The sequence below is a fragment of the Drosophila subpulchrella genome, unplaced genomic scaffold (assembly GCF_014743375.2).
Source record: "Drosophila subpulchrella strain 33 F10 #4 breed RU33 unplaced genomic scaffold, RU_Dsub_v1.1 Primary Assembly Seq55, whole genome shotgun sequence".
In the NCBI taxonomy this organism is placed as follows: Eukaryota; Metazoa; Arthropoda; class Insecta; order Diptera; family Drosophilidae; genus Drosophila; species Drosophila subpulchrella.
The window spans coordinates 824,404-837,086 of NW_023665692.1; positions in this window are offsets into that span (position 1 = coordinate 824,404).

Genomic DNA, 12,683 nt, shown 5'->3' on the forward strand with positions numbered 1-12,683 from the left:
AAAACCTCCTACGCTTGGAAATAACATTTTTTAATTAGTTCTGAATTTCAAATTTAATTTTATCAAAATCGGACGACTATATCATATAGCTGCCATAGGAACGATCGTAAAATCGATGGGAAAATAATATGAAACAAATTATAACTTCTGTGTTTTTTCACATATAACCTCCTACGCTTGTAAATAACATTTTTTAATTCTTTCTGAATTTCGAATTTAATTTTATCAAAATCGGACGACTATATCATATAGCTGCCAAAGGAACGATCGTAGAATTGAAAATAAAATTTTTAATTAGCTCTGAATTTTTTTTGAATTTAATTTTATCAAAATCGGACGACTATATCATATAGCTGCCATAGGGACGATCGGAAAATTGGTGGGAAAATAATATGAAACAAATTATAGCTTCGGTGTTCCTTAACATATAACCTCCTACGCTTGGAAATAACATTTTTTAATTAGGGTTGAATTTCGAATTAAATTTTATCAAAATCGGAAGACTATATCATATAGCTGCCATAGGAACGATCGTATAATTGGTGGGAAAATAATATGAAACAAATTATAGCTTCGGTGTTCCTTAACATATAACCTCCTACGCTTGGAAATAACATTTTTTAATTAGTTCTGAATTTCAAATTTAACTTTATCGAAATCGGACGACTATATCATATAGCTGCCATAGGAACGATCGTAAAATTGGTGGGAAAATAATATAAAACAAGATATAGCTTCGGTGTTCCTTAACATATAACCTCCTACGCTTGGAAATAACACTTTTTAATTAGTTCTGAATTTCGAATTAAATTTTATTAAAATCGGACGACTTTATCATAAAGCTGCCATAGGAACGATCGTAAAATCGGTGGGAAAATAATATAAAACAAATTATAACTTCTGTGTTTTTTCACATATAACCTCTTACGCTTGTAAATAACATTTTTTAATTCATTCTGAATTTCGAATTTAATTTTATCAAAATCGGACGACTATATCATATAGCTGCCAAAGGAACGATCGTAAAATTAGAAATATAATTTTTAATTAGCTCTGAATTTTTTTTTAATTTAATTTCATCAAAATCGGACGACTATATCATATAGCTGCCATAGGGACGATCGGAAAATTGGTGGGAAAATAATATGAAACAAATTATAGCTTCGGTTTTCCTTAACATATAACCTCCTACGCTTGGAAATAACATTTTTTAATTAGTTCTGAATTTCGAATTAAATTTTATCAAAATCGGACGACTATATCATATAGCTGCCATAGGAACGATCGTAAAATCGCTGGGAAAATAATATGAAACAAATTATAACTTCTGTGTTTTTTCACATATAACCTCCTACGCTTGTAAATAACATTTTTTAATTCATTCTGAATTTCGAATTTAATTTTATCAAAATCGGACGACTATATCATATAGCTGCCAAAGGAACGATCGTAAAATTGGAAATAAAATTTTTAATTAGCTCTGAATTTTTTTAAAATTTAATTTTATAAAAATCGGACGACTATATCATATAGCTTCCATAGGGACGATCGGAAAATTGGTGAGAAAATAATATGAAACAAATTATAGCTTCGGTGTTTTTTATACCCTTGCAGAGGGTATAATGATTTCAGTCAGAAGTTTGCAACGCAGTGAAGGAGACGTTTCCGACCCCATAAAGTATATATATTCTTGATCAGCATCACTAGACGAGTCGATCTAGCCATGTCCGTCCGTTTCTACGCAAACTAGTCTCTCAGTTTTAAAGCTATCGGGCTGAAACTTTCCCAAAAGTCTTATATCTTTTGCAGGTAGTATATAAGTCGGAACCAGCCGGATCGGACAACTATATCTTATAGCTCCCATAGGAATAATCGGAAAAAAAATGTTAAAAAATTATATCTTTGGTGTTTTTTAACATATTACCTCCTTTCCTTGGAAGTAACATTTTTTAATTAGGGTTGAATTTCGAATTAAATTTTATCAAAATCGGAAGACTATATCATATAGCTGCCATAGGAACGATCGTAAACTTGGTGGGAAAATAATATGAAACAAATTATAGCTTCGGTGTTCCTTAACATATAACCTCCTACGCTTGGAAATAACATTTTTTAATTAGTTCTGAATTTCAAATTTAATTTTATCGAAATCGGACGACTATATCATATAGCTGCCATAGGAACGATCGTAAAATTGGTGGGAAAATAATATAAAACAAGATATAGCTTCGGTGTTCCTTAACATATAACCTCCTACGCTTGGAAATAACATTTTTTAATTAGTTCTGAATTTCGAATTAAATTTTATCAAAATCGGACGACTATATCATATAGCTGCCATAGGAACGATCGTAAAATCGGTGGGAAAATAATATGAAACAAATTATAACTTCTGTGTTTTTTCACATATAACCTCCTACGCTTGTAAATAACATTTTTTAATTCATTCTGAATTTCGAATTTCATTTTATCAAAATCGGACGACTATATCATATAGCTGCCAAAGGAACGATCGTAAAATTGGAAATAAAATTGTTAATTAGCTTTGAATTTTGTATACCCTTGCAGAGGGTATAATGATTTCAGTCAGAAGTTTGCAACGCAGTGAAGGAGACGTTTCCGACCCCACAAAGTATATATATTCTTGATCAGCATCACTAGACGAGTCGATCTAGCCATGTCCGTCTGTCCGTCCGTTTCTACGCAAACTAGTCTCTCAGTTTTAAAGCTATCGGGCTGAAACTTTCCCAAAAGTCTTATATCTTTTGCAGGTAGTATATTAGTCGGAACCAGCCGGATCGGACAACTATATCTTATAGCTCCCATAGAAATAATCGGAAAAAAAATGTTAAAAAATTATATCTTTGGTGTTTTGTTAACATATTACCTCCTTTCCTTGGAAGTAACATTTTTTAATTAGTCTTGAGTTTCGAATTAAATTTTATCAAAATCGGAAGACTATATCATATAGCTGCCATAGGAACGATCGTCAAATTGGTGGGAAAATAATATGAAACAAATTATAGCTTCGGTGTTCCTTAACATATAATCTCCTACGCTTGGAAATAACATTTTTTAATTAGTTCTGAATTTCAAATTTAATTTTATCAAAATCGGACGACTATATCATATAGCTGCCATAGGAACGATCGTAAAATTGGTGGGAAAATAATATGAAACAAATTATAGCTTCGGTGTTTCTTAACATATAACCTCCTACGCTTGGAACTAACATTTTTTAATTAGTTCTGAATTTCGAATTAAATTTTATCAAAATCGGAAGACTATATCATATAGCTGCCATAGGAACGATCGTAAAATCGCTGGGAAAATAATATGAAACAAATTATAACTTCTGTATTTTTTCACATATAACCTCCTACGCTTGTAAATAACATTTTTTAATTCATTCTGAATTTCGAATTTAATTTTATCAAAATCGGACGACTATATCATATAGCTGCCAAAGGAACGATCGTAAAATTGGAAATAAAATTTTTAATTAGCTCTGAATTTTTTTTTAATTTAATTTTATAAAAATCGGACGACTATATCATATAGCTTCCATAGGGACGATCGGAAAATTGGTGAGAAAATAATATGAAACAAATTATAGCTTCGGTGTTTTTTATACCCTTGCAGAGGGTATAATGATTTCAGTCAGAAGTTTGCAACGCAGTGAAGGAGACGTTTCCGACCCCATAAAGTATATATATTCTTGATCAGCATCACTAGACGAGTCGATCTAGCCATGTCCGTCTGTCCGTCTGTCCGTCCGTTTCTACGCAAACTAGTCTCTCAGTTTTAAAGCTATCGAGCTGAAACTTTCCCAAAAGTCTTATATATTTTGCAGGTAGTATATAAGTCGGAACCAGCCGGATCGGACAACTATATCTTATAGCTCCCATAGGAATAGTCGGAAAAAAAATGTTAAAAAATTATATCTTTGGTGTTTTTTAACATATTACCTCCTTCCCTTGGAAGTAACATTTTTTAATTAGTCTTGAATTTCGAATTAAATTTTATCAAAATCGGAAGACTATATCATATAGCTGTCATAGGAACGATCGTAAAATTGGTGGGAAAATAATATGAAACAAATTATAGCTTCGGTGTTCCTTAACATAAAACCTCCTACGCTTGGAAATAACATTTTTTAATTAGTTCTGAATTTCAAATTTAATTTTATCAAAATCGGACGACTATATCATATAGCTGCCATAGGAACGATCGTAAAATCGATGGGAAAATAATATGAAACAAATTATAACTTCTGTGTTTTTTCACATATAACCTCCTACGCTTGTAAATAACATTTTTTAATTCTTTCTGAATTTCGAATTTAATTTTATCAAACAGTCACCGACTACCTCTCATCGAGTGCGGACGTCTGTAACTTTTCTCCCGGCAGTTCTATTCGTGCGAGTTACGATCAAATTTTTCTTATCTCTAACGAACACCCGAACTCCACCTAACAGCAAGCAAATAGTGACCATGCCCCCCGGGCCCCCCAATCTGGGGGAAAACCGCTTTGCTGTCCTCAGTGAAAGCCCAAAAACTAAAAAGAAAAAACGACCTTATCAAAAGTTTTCCGAGGAATTCCCAGAACTCCCAGAAACTGTGCAAAAGAACCCAAAGTTCATCATCATAGCTGCAAAAAACTCAACCAAAACCATTTCCGAATTTTCCTGTTTCGCTGTTCATCGAGCACTCAACATCATCAGCAAAGAGATAATCTCAATTTCCACCCTCAGAGACGGGAATCTGCTGATTCTGGTTAAAACCAAAGATGTAGCCGAAAAATTTCTAAAAACCGATCGTCTACACGGTATTTGCGAAATTGAAGCTAAGTACCACGAAGCACTTAACTTTGTTAAGGGGACCATCTATGCGCCTTACTTAAACAACATTCCCGAAGCTGAGATAAAGGCCGAATTGAAATCCCAGAACGTCCATGACGTATTTAAATTCACCCGGACAAATGAAGGGGTCATCAAGCCCACTGGCGTGATCTTGGTAACCTTTGATTTATACAACCTTCCGAGCAAACTGGACATTTGTTGGCACACAGTCAAGGTTAGGGAATATATACCCAATCCAATGAGCTGCAAAAACTGCCAAAAACTTGGACACACGGCAAAATTCTGTAAAAACACTGCCATGTGCTGTACCTGTAACCTCCCCCCTCACGCACCTACAACATGCACCAGAACTGAGTGCGCAAACTGCGCTGATAAACACCCTGCCTCTTCACCCGTCTGCCCGTCATATCAACAGCAAAAAGAAATACTCCGAATCAAAACTTCAAAGAAATGCAGCATGCGCGAAGCCAAAATCATCCACAAGCAGCAACAACAAACCTTATCGCCAAAAATAACTTCGGCCACCTTCGCGACCGTCGTCGCTCCACAACAACCATCGACAACACCAACGACAACAGCAACGCTCCAACAAAACAAGCAGACCATCAGCAACCGGACAACCGCAGCAGCATCCAAAGCGCAAGAAATTTCTGCCGTTCCGGCACCCTCCCCCTCCCCCTCTCCGTCCTCTTCCCCTTCCACCAGACCTTCAATTCCTTCCCGCACCACCCCCTCTCCTCCCACAACCTCCTCCCGAAAATCGTATGATTTGATCAAGCAGTCTCGAGCTCTCAACAAAGAAGTGCGAGACTTTCTAAATGAAACAGATCAATTAAGTTCCCCTAAATATCCCTTAGATTCAGATCACACTGAATCCCAAACAAAAAACACAATAAGCGAGTCTGATTCTTCTATGGATCAAGACTTTTAAAAAACATTTGAACTATGAAATGAAATGGTGAACGTAAAACATAATCTTTTTATCCTCTATGCCTGTAAAAATTCTTCAATGGAACATAAATGGTATTTTCAACAACTACAATGAACTTACACTAATCCTAAACGACCTCTCCCCCGATGTTTTATGCCTGCAAGAAACCCACTTGCCCCATAACTTCCAAAACTTCATCTGCCCAAAAGCCTATGTTGGCTATTTTCACAACCTTTCTCATAATACCACAAGCAAGCAAGGTATTGGTGTGCTCATAAAGCAGCATATTCCTCACACCTACAAAGTATTAAATACAAATATTCTTAGTACGGCCCTTCAACTCAGTCTTGATAGGCTAATTACTATTATAAATATATACATTCCCCCTTCTCAGGCATTCACCAGCAGCGACATTTTAAATATAAGAAATCAGTTTACGGGTCCCCTTCTAATGTTAGGTGACTTTAATGCATGGAGCCCACTATGGGGTTCGCCTGTATCCAACGGGCGTGGCAAAGCCTTAGAGCGGGCCATAGTCGATTCCAATATGATCACCTTAAACGATGGCTCAGCAACCCACATTTCCACCCATAACACACTCACACATGTAGATGTATCTTTCATTTCTCTACGACTGGCACATATTTCGGAATGGTCAGTTTTCAAATCTCCACATGGCAGTGATCACTTTCCCATTCAAATTATTCTGTGTCTGAACCCCAGTCCAGACAGTTCCCCTCCTTTGCCAAAATATAAAACCGATCTAGCAAACTGGAAACTATTCGAGAGGGAATGTGCCAACTTTCCTCTACAGTGGAAACCAAACTCCATTAACCACCAAGTGGCTCAAGTAACCAAATGCATCCGTGCCGCGGCCAATCGCAGTATTCCGCAAACCAAGTGTATACGGCACAAAGCTAAAGTTCCCTGGTGGAATAGCACCCTTCAGGAGCTTAGAAATGAAAAACAAGCTTTGTTCTACACTTTCAAGTCAAACTTGACCACTTCAAACCTCTTGAATTACAAGAAATCCAATTCTCGGTTCAAAAGGGCCGTCCTGACTGCTAAGCGATCCTGCCTGGAAAAATTTACCTCACGAATCTCGCCCCTGTCCAGCTCAAAAAAGATATGGTCCGATGTAAAGCGCCTAGCGGGAGTGCCTCCCACCCCAATAAAGTGCCTAAAAACCGTAGCTGGGTTTGTTACCAGTGAGTGTCAAATAGCTGAGGAATTTGGTAATACCTGGTCAAATTATTCTGCAGACTGTAATTTCTCTCGGAATTACATCGATCAAAAACAAAGCTACGTAAACAGCATATACCAACCAAACTCAACATGCAATGCTGCGAAGCAACTTGAGCAAAAATTCAGTCTCTTGGAAATGGAACTTGCCATTCGAACTTCCAAAGGGAAATGTCCTGGGTACGACAGAATATCGTATGCAATGCTGAAAAATATTCCCCCCACTCTTAAGGAAAATGTCCTTGAAATCTTCAACCTCACTCTTGTCACTGGTTCCTACCCACACGTCTGGAAATCAGCCACAGTAATCCCTATCCCGAAGCCAAAGAAATCTGACCACAGCACAAACAGTTTCCGTCCCATCTCGCTCCTCTCCTGCCTTGGGAAAATAATAGAAAAAATGATAGCTCGTAGACTCATGTGGTTTATCACCCAAAAAAACCGAATCTCCCACTACCAAGTGGCATTTAAAAGGAGCCACTCTACCATGGACGCTCTGCTGAGATTTCAACACTTCACGTCGAAGGCCCTTTCTACAAAAAATCACGTATCCGTTCTGGCTACGGATTTTGAAAAGGCTTTCGACCGTGTAGGGTTACATTCAGTGTTACACCAACTTGAACTCTGGGGTGTTGGTCCAAGGCTTTATAACCTTATCAAAGCCTTTATGACCAATAGAACTTTTAGGGTCCGAGTTAACAACTCAACCTCTAAACTACACAAGCTCCACAACGGTATACCTCAGGGTTCCCCTTTATCGGTGTTGCTCTTTATGGTTGCCTTTGAGCAAATCACCTCCATCTTTAACAGGCATAAAGATATATCCATCTCGCTGTATGCGGACGATGCCTTTATTTTTACCAAAAAAAAAGATCTCGATTCTGTCAAGGAAACTTTCTCTGAAGTTTTGGAAGAGCTGGAGCAATGGGGTACTTCATCCGGGGCTTCACTCTCCATTGAAAAATGCCAGGTCCTACATATATGTCGTAAGCACAATTGTAACTTTCCCGAAATTGTATTCAGGAACAAAAGTATAAGCTATACGGAGAATCTGAAAATTTTAGGGATTACCTTCGACTCTAGGTTTACATTTAAAACACACTGCTTAATATTACGAAAACAGCTAGAATCTCGCCTAAATATAATTAAATTTCTTAGCTCTAAGTATTCTCATGTACATATTAATACTCTTATAAACATAACCAGAGCATTAATGCTCTCCAAAATAGACTACGGTCTCCCGATCTTCGGCTGGTGCGCAGCCACACATATCAAGAAAATTCAACCACCATACCATGGAGCTGCACGCAGATCTATTTACGCGTTTCCTACGTCACCTATAAAGTGCATTCTTGTGGAATCAGGACTACCTAGCATCCCCACAAGGATAAAAGAAACAACCACCCGGCTTATTCCAAAACTGTACACCACCCCAAATCGGTTACTGTCTGACGACTTCAAGAGCGCTTTCAAAGATAGAAGGAAGTATAAATGCCTTTCTACTCTCCGAATATGCGCCAACTTTAGCAAAGAATTGGATCTACCCCCACCGAACCGCGTCAAGCCGCCCGGGCCATTTCCACCCTGGTCTCGGAAACAACCGATTATAAACACCAACCTGCGTATCTCAAGCAAGTGTCACACTCCTAGCTCAGTATATCGCACCCGATTTCAAAGCGAAAAAGAGCGCCTCGGAGGAAAACATTGGCTGTATACCGACGGATCCAAAACATCGGAATCAACCTCATTCGCGGTTGTAGACGCTAACAACTCCATCATAGCGGGGGGAGGCCTTCCCCTTTACAATTCCATATTCATTGCAGAAGCCACTGCTATATTATTAGCCTGCCGCTTTGCAATCGATCACAAGGGGAAATTTGTTGTCTGCACAGACAGCCTTTCTTCTCTGCTAGCAATAAATAACCCCGAGTATCGCGACCCCACCATACAGGAGATACAAAGGATAGGCAAACAGTATTCCACAAAAATTACATTCTTCTGGGTCCCTAGCCATCAGGGCATACGAGGAAACGAAGACGCAGACCTGGCTGCCCACAATATGGGCCGCTCACCAACCTTCATCTTTACACCCATTAATTGCAACGATATACACAACCTTACATATAACCACTTGGAAACCCAAAAGATGTTGGAATGGAATAGTTTCAACCATAGGTACAGGAGTTTTAATCCTACATGCACCAAAATACATCTTCCAGCTGCGACCGGTAGACCCCAGTGCAGCACTTTTATCCGACTTCGAATAGGACACACTCAACAAACACACGAGCACCTATTAAAAGGCCAAAATAATCCAATTTGTAGTCTCTGCGGTGGACTTCCGACCATTGACCACCTACTAAATGATTCTCCTGGTCTGTCTAGCCTCAGATCATACTTCTTTGGGCCCCAGCTACCCACACAAACCTTAGAATGCCCATCCGCAGAAAACATTAAAAAAATGCACGAGTTCATTAAAAAAGCAAAGCTCTCAATATAAAAGTTAAGTAAAAATATGAAAAACAAATGTATATATATATAAATAAAACCATAATAAATACATAGAACAAATTAATCACAACCAGAGTCGAAGGCCACCGCAGCCAGTGCTCGGTATTTTTGCAATTAAGTTAGTCATTGTATGCTTAGCTTAATTTGTTAAAATAAAATAAAATAAATAATTTTATCAAAATCGGACGACTATATCATATAGCTGCCAAAGGAACGATCGTAGAATTGAAAATAAAATTTTTAATTAGCTCTGAATTTTTTTTGAATTTAATTTTATCAAAATCGGACGACTATATCATATAGCTGCCATAGGGACGATCGGAAAATTGGTGGGAAAATAATATGAAACAAATTATAGCTTCGGTGTTCCTTAACATATAACCTCCTACGCTTGGAAATAACATTTTTTAATTAGGGTTGAATTTCGAATTAAATTTTATCAAAATCGGAAGACTATATCATAAAGCTGCCATAGGAACGATCGTAAAATTGGTGGGAAAATAATATGAAACAAATTATAGCTTCGGTGTTCCTTAACATATAACCTCCTACGCTTGGAAATAACATTTTTTAATTAGTTCTGAATTTCAAATTTAATTTTATCGAAATCGGACGACTATATCATATAGCTGCCATAGGAACGATCGTAAAATTGGTGGGAAAATAATATAAAACAAGATATAGCTTCGGTGTTCCTTAACATATAACCTCCTACGCTTGGAAATAACATTTTTTAATTAGTTCTGAATTTCGAATTAAATTTTATCAAAATCGGACGACTATATCATATAGCTGCCATAGGAACGATCGTAAAATCGGTGGGAAAATAATATAAAACAAATTATAACTTCTGTGTCTTTTCACATATAACCTCTTACGCTTGTAAATAACATTTTTTAATTCATTCTGAATTTCGAATTTAATTTTATCAAAATCGGACGACTATATCATATAGCTGCCAAAGGAACGATCGTAAAATTGGAAATAAAATTTTTAATTAGCTCTGAATTTTTTTTGAATTTAATTTCATCAAAATCGGACGACTATATCATATAGCTGCCATAGGGACGATCGGAAAATTGGTGGGAAATTAATATGAAACAAATTATAGCTTCGGTGTTTTTATACCCTTGCAGAGGGTATAATGATTTCAGTCAGAAGTTTGCAACGCAGTGAAGGAGACGTTTCCGACCCCATAAAGTATATATATTCTTGATCAGCATCACTAGACGAGTCGATCTAGCCATGTCCGTCTGTCCGTCTGACCGTCCGTTTCTACGCAAACTAGTCTCTCAGTTTTAAAGCTATCGTGCTGAAACTTTCCCAAAATTCTTATATATTTTGCAGGTAGTATATAAGTCGGAACCAGCCGGATCGGACAACTATATCTTATAGCTCCCATAGGAATAATCGGAAAAAAAATGTTAAAAAATTATATCTTTGGTGTTTTTTAACATATTACCTCCTTCCCTTGGAAGTAACATTTTTTAATTAGTCTTGAATTTCGAATTAAATTTTATCAAAATCGGACGACTATATCATATAGCTGCCATAGGATTGATCGTAAAATCGATGGGAAAATAACATGAAACAAATTATAACTTCTGTGTTTTTTTCACATATAACCTCCTACGCTTGTAAGTAACATTTTTTAATTCTTTCTGAATTTTGAATTAAATTTTATCAAAATCGGACGACTATATCATATAGCTGCCAAAGGAACGATCGTAGAATTGAAAATAAAATTTTTAATTAGCTCTGAATTTTTTTCGAATTTAATTTTATCAAAATCGGACGACTATATCATATAGCTGCCATAGGGACGATCGAAAAATTGGTGGGAAAATAATATGAAACAAATTATATTAATAATATTAAATTAACATATAACCTCCTACGCTTGGATATAACATTTTTTAATTAGTTCTGAATTTCGAATTAAATTTTATCAAAATCGGACGACTATATCATATAGCTGCCATAGGAACGATCGTAAAATCGCTGGGAAAATAATATGAAACAAATTATAACTTCTGTGTTTTTTCACATATAACCTCCTACGCTTGTAAATAACATTTTTTAATTCATTCTGAATTTCGAATTTAATTTTATCAAAATCGGACGACTATATCATATAGCTGCCAAAGGAACGATCGTAAAATTGGAAATAAAATTTTTAATTAGCTCTGAATTTTTTTTTAATTTAATTTTATCAAAATCGGACGACTATATCATATAGCTTCCATAGGGACGATCGGAAAATTGGTGAGAAAATAATATGAAACAAATTATAGCTTCGGTGTTTTTTATACCCTTGCAGAGGGTATAATGATTTCAGTCAGAAGTTTGCAACGCAGTGAAGGAGACGTTTCCGACCCCACAAAGTATATATATTCTTGATCAGCATCACTAGACGAGTCGATCTAGCCATGTCCGTCTGTCCGTCCGTTTCTACGCAAACTAGTCTCTCAGTTTTAAAGCTATCGGGCTGAAACTTTCCCAAAAGTCTTATATCTTTTGCAGGTAGTATATTAGTCGGAACCAGCCGGATCGGACAACTATATCTTATAGCTCCCATAGAAATAATCGGAAAAAAAATGTTATAAAATTATATCTTTGGTGTTTTTTAACATATTACCTCCTTTCCTTGGAAGTAACATTTTTTAATTAGTCTTGAATTTCGAATTAAATTTTATCAAAATCGGAAGACTATATCATATAGCTGCCATAGGAACGATCGTCAAATTGGTGGGAAAATAATATGAAACAAATTATAGCTTCGGTGTTCCTTAACATATAATCTCCTACGCTTGGAAATAACATTTTTTAATTAGTTCTGAATTTCAAATTTAATTTTATCAAAATCGGACGACTATATCATATAGCTGCCATAGGAACGATCGTAAAATTGGTGGGAAAATAATATGAAACAAATTATAGCTTCGGTGTTTCTTAACATATAACCTCCTACGCTTGGAACTAACATTTTTTAATTAGTTCTGAATTTCGAATTAAATTTTATCAAAATCGGAAGACTATATCATATAGCTGCCATAGGAACGATCGTAAAATCGGTGGGAAAATAATATGAAACAAATTATAACTTCTGTGTTTTTTCACATATAACCTCCTACGCT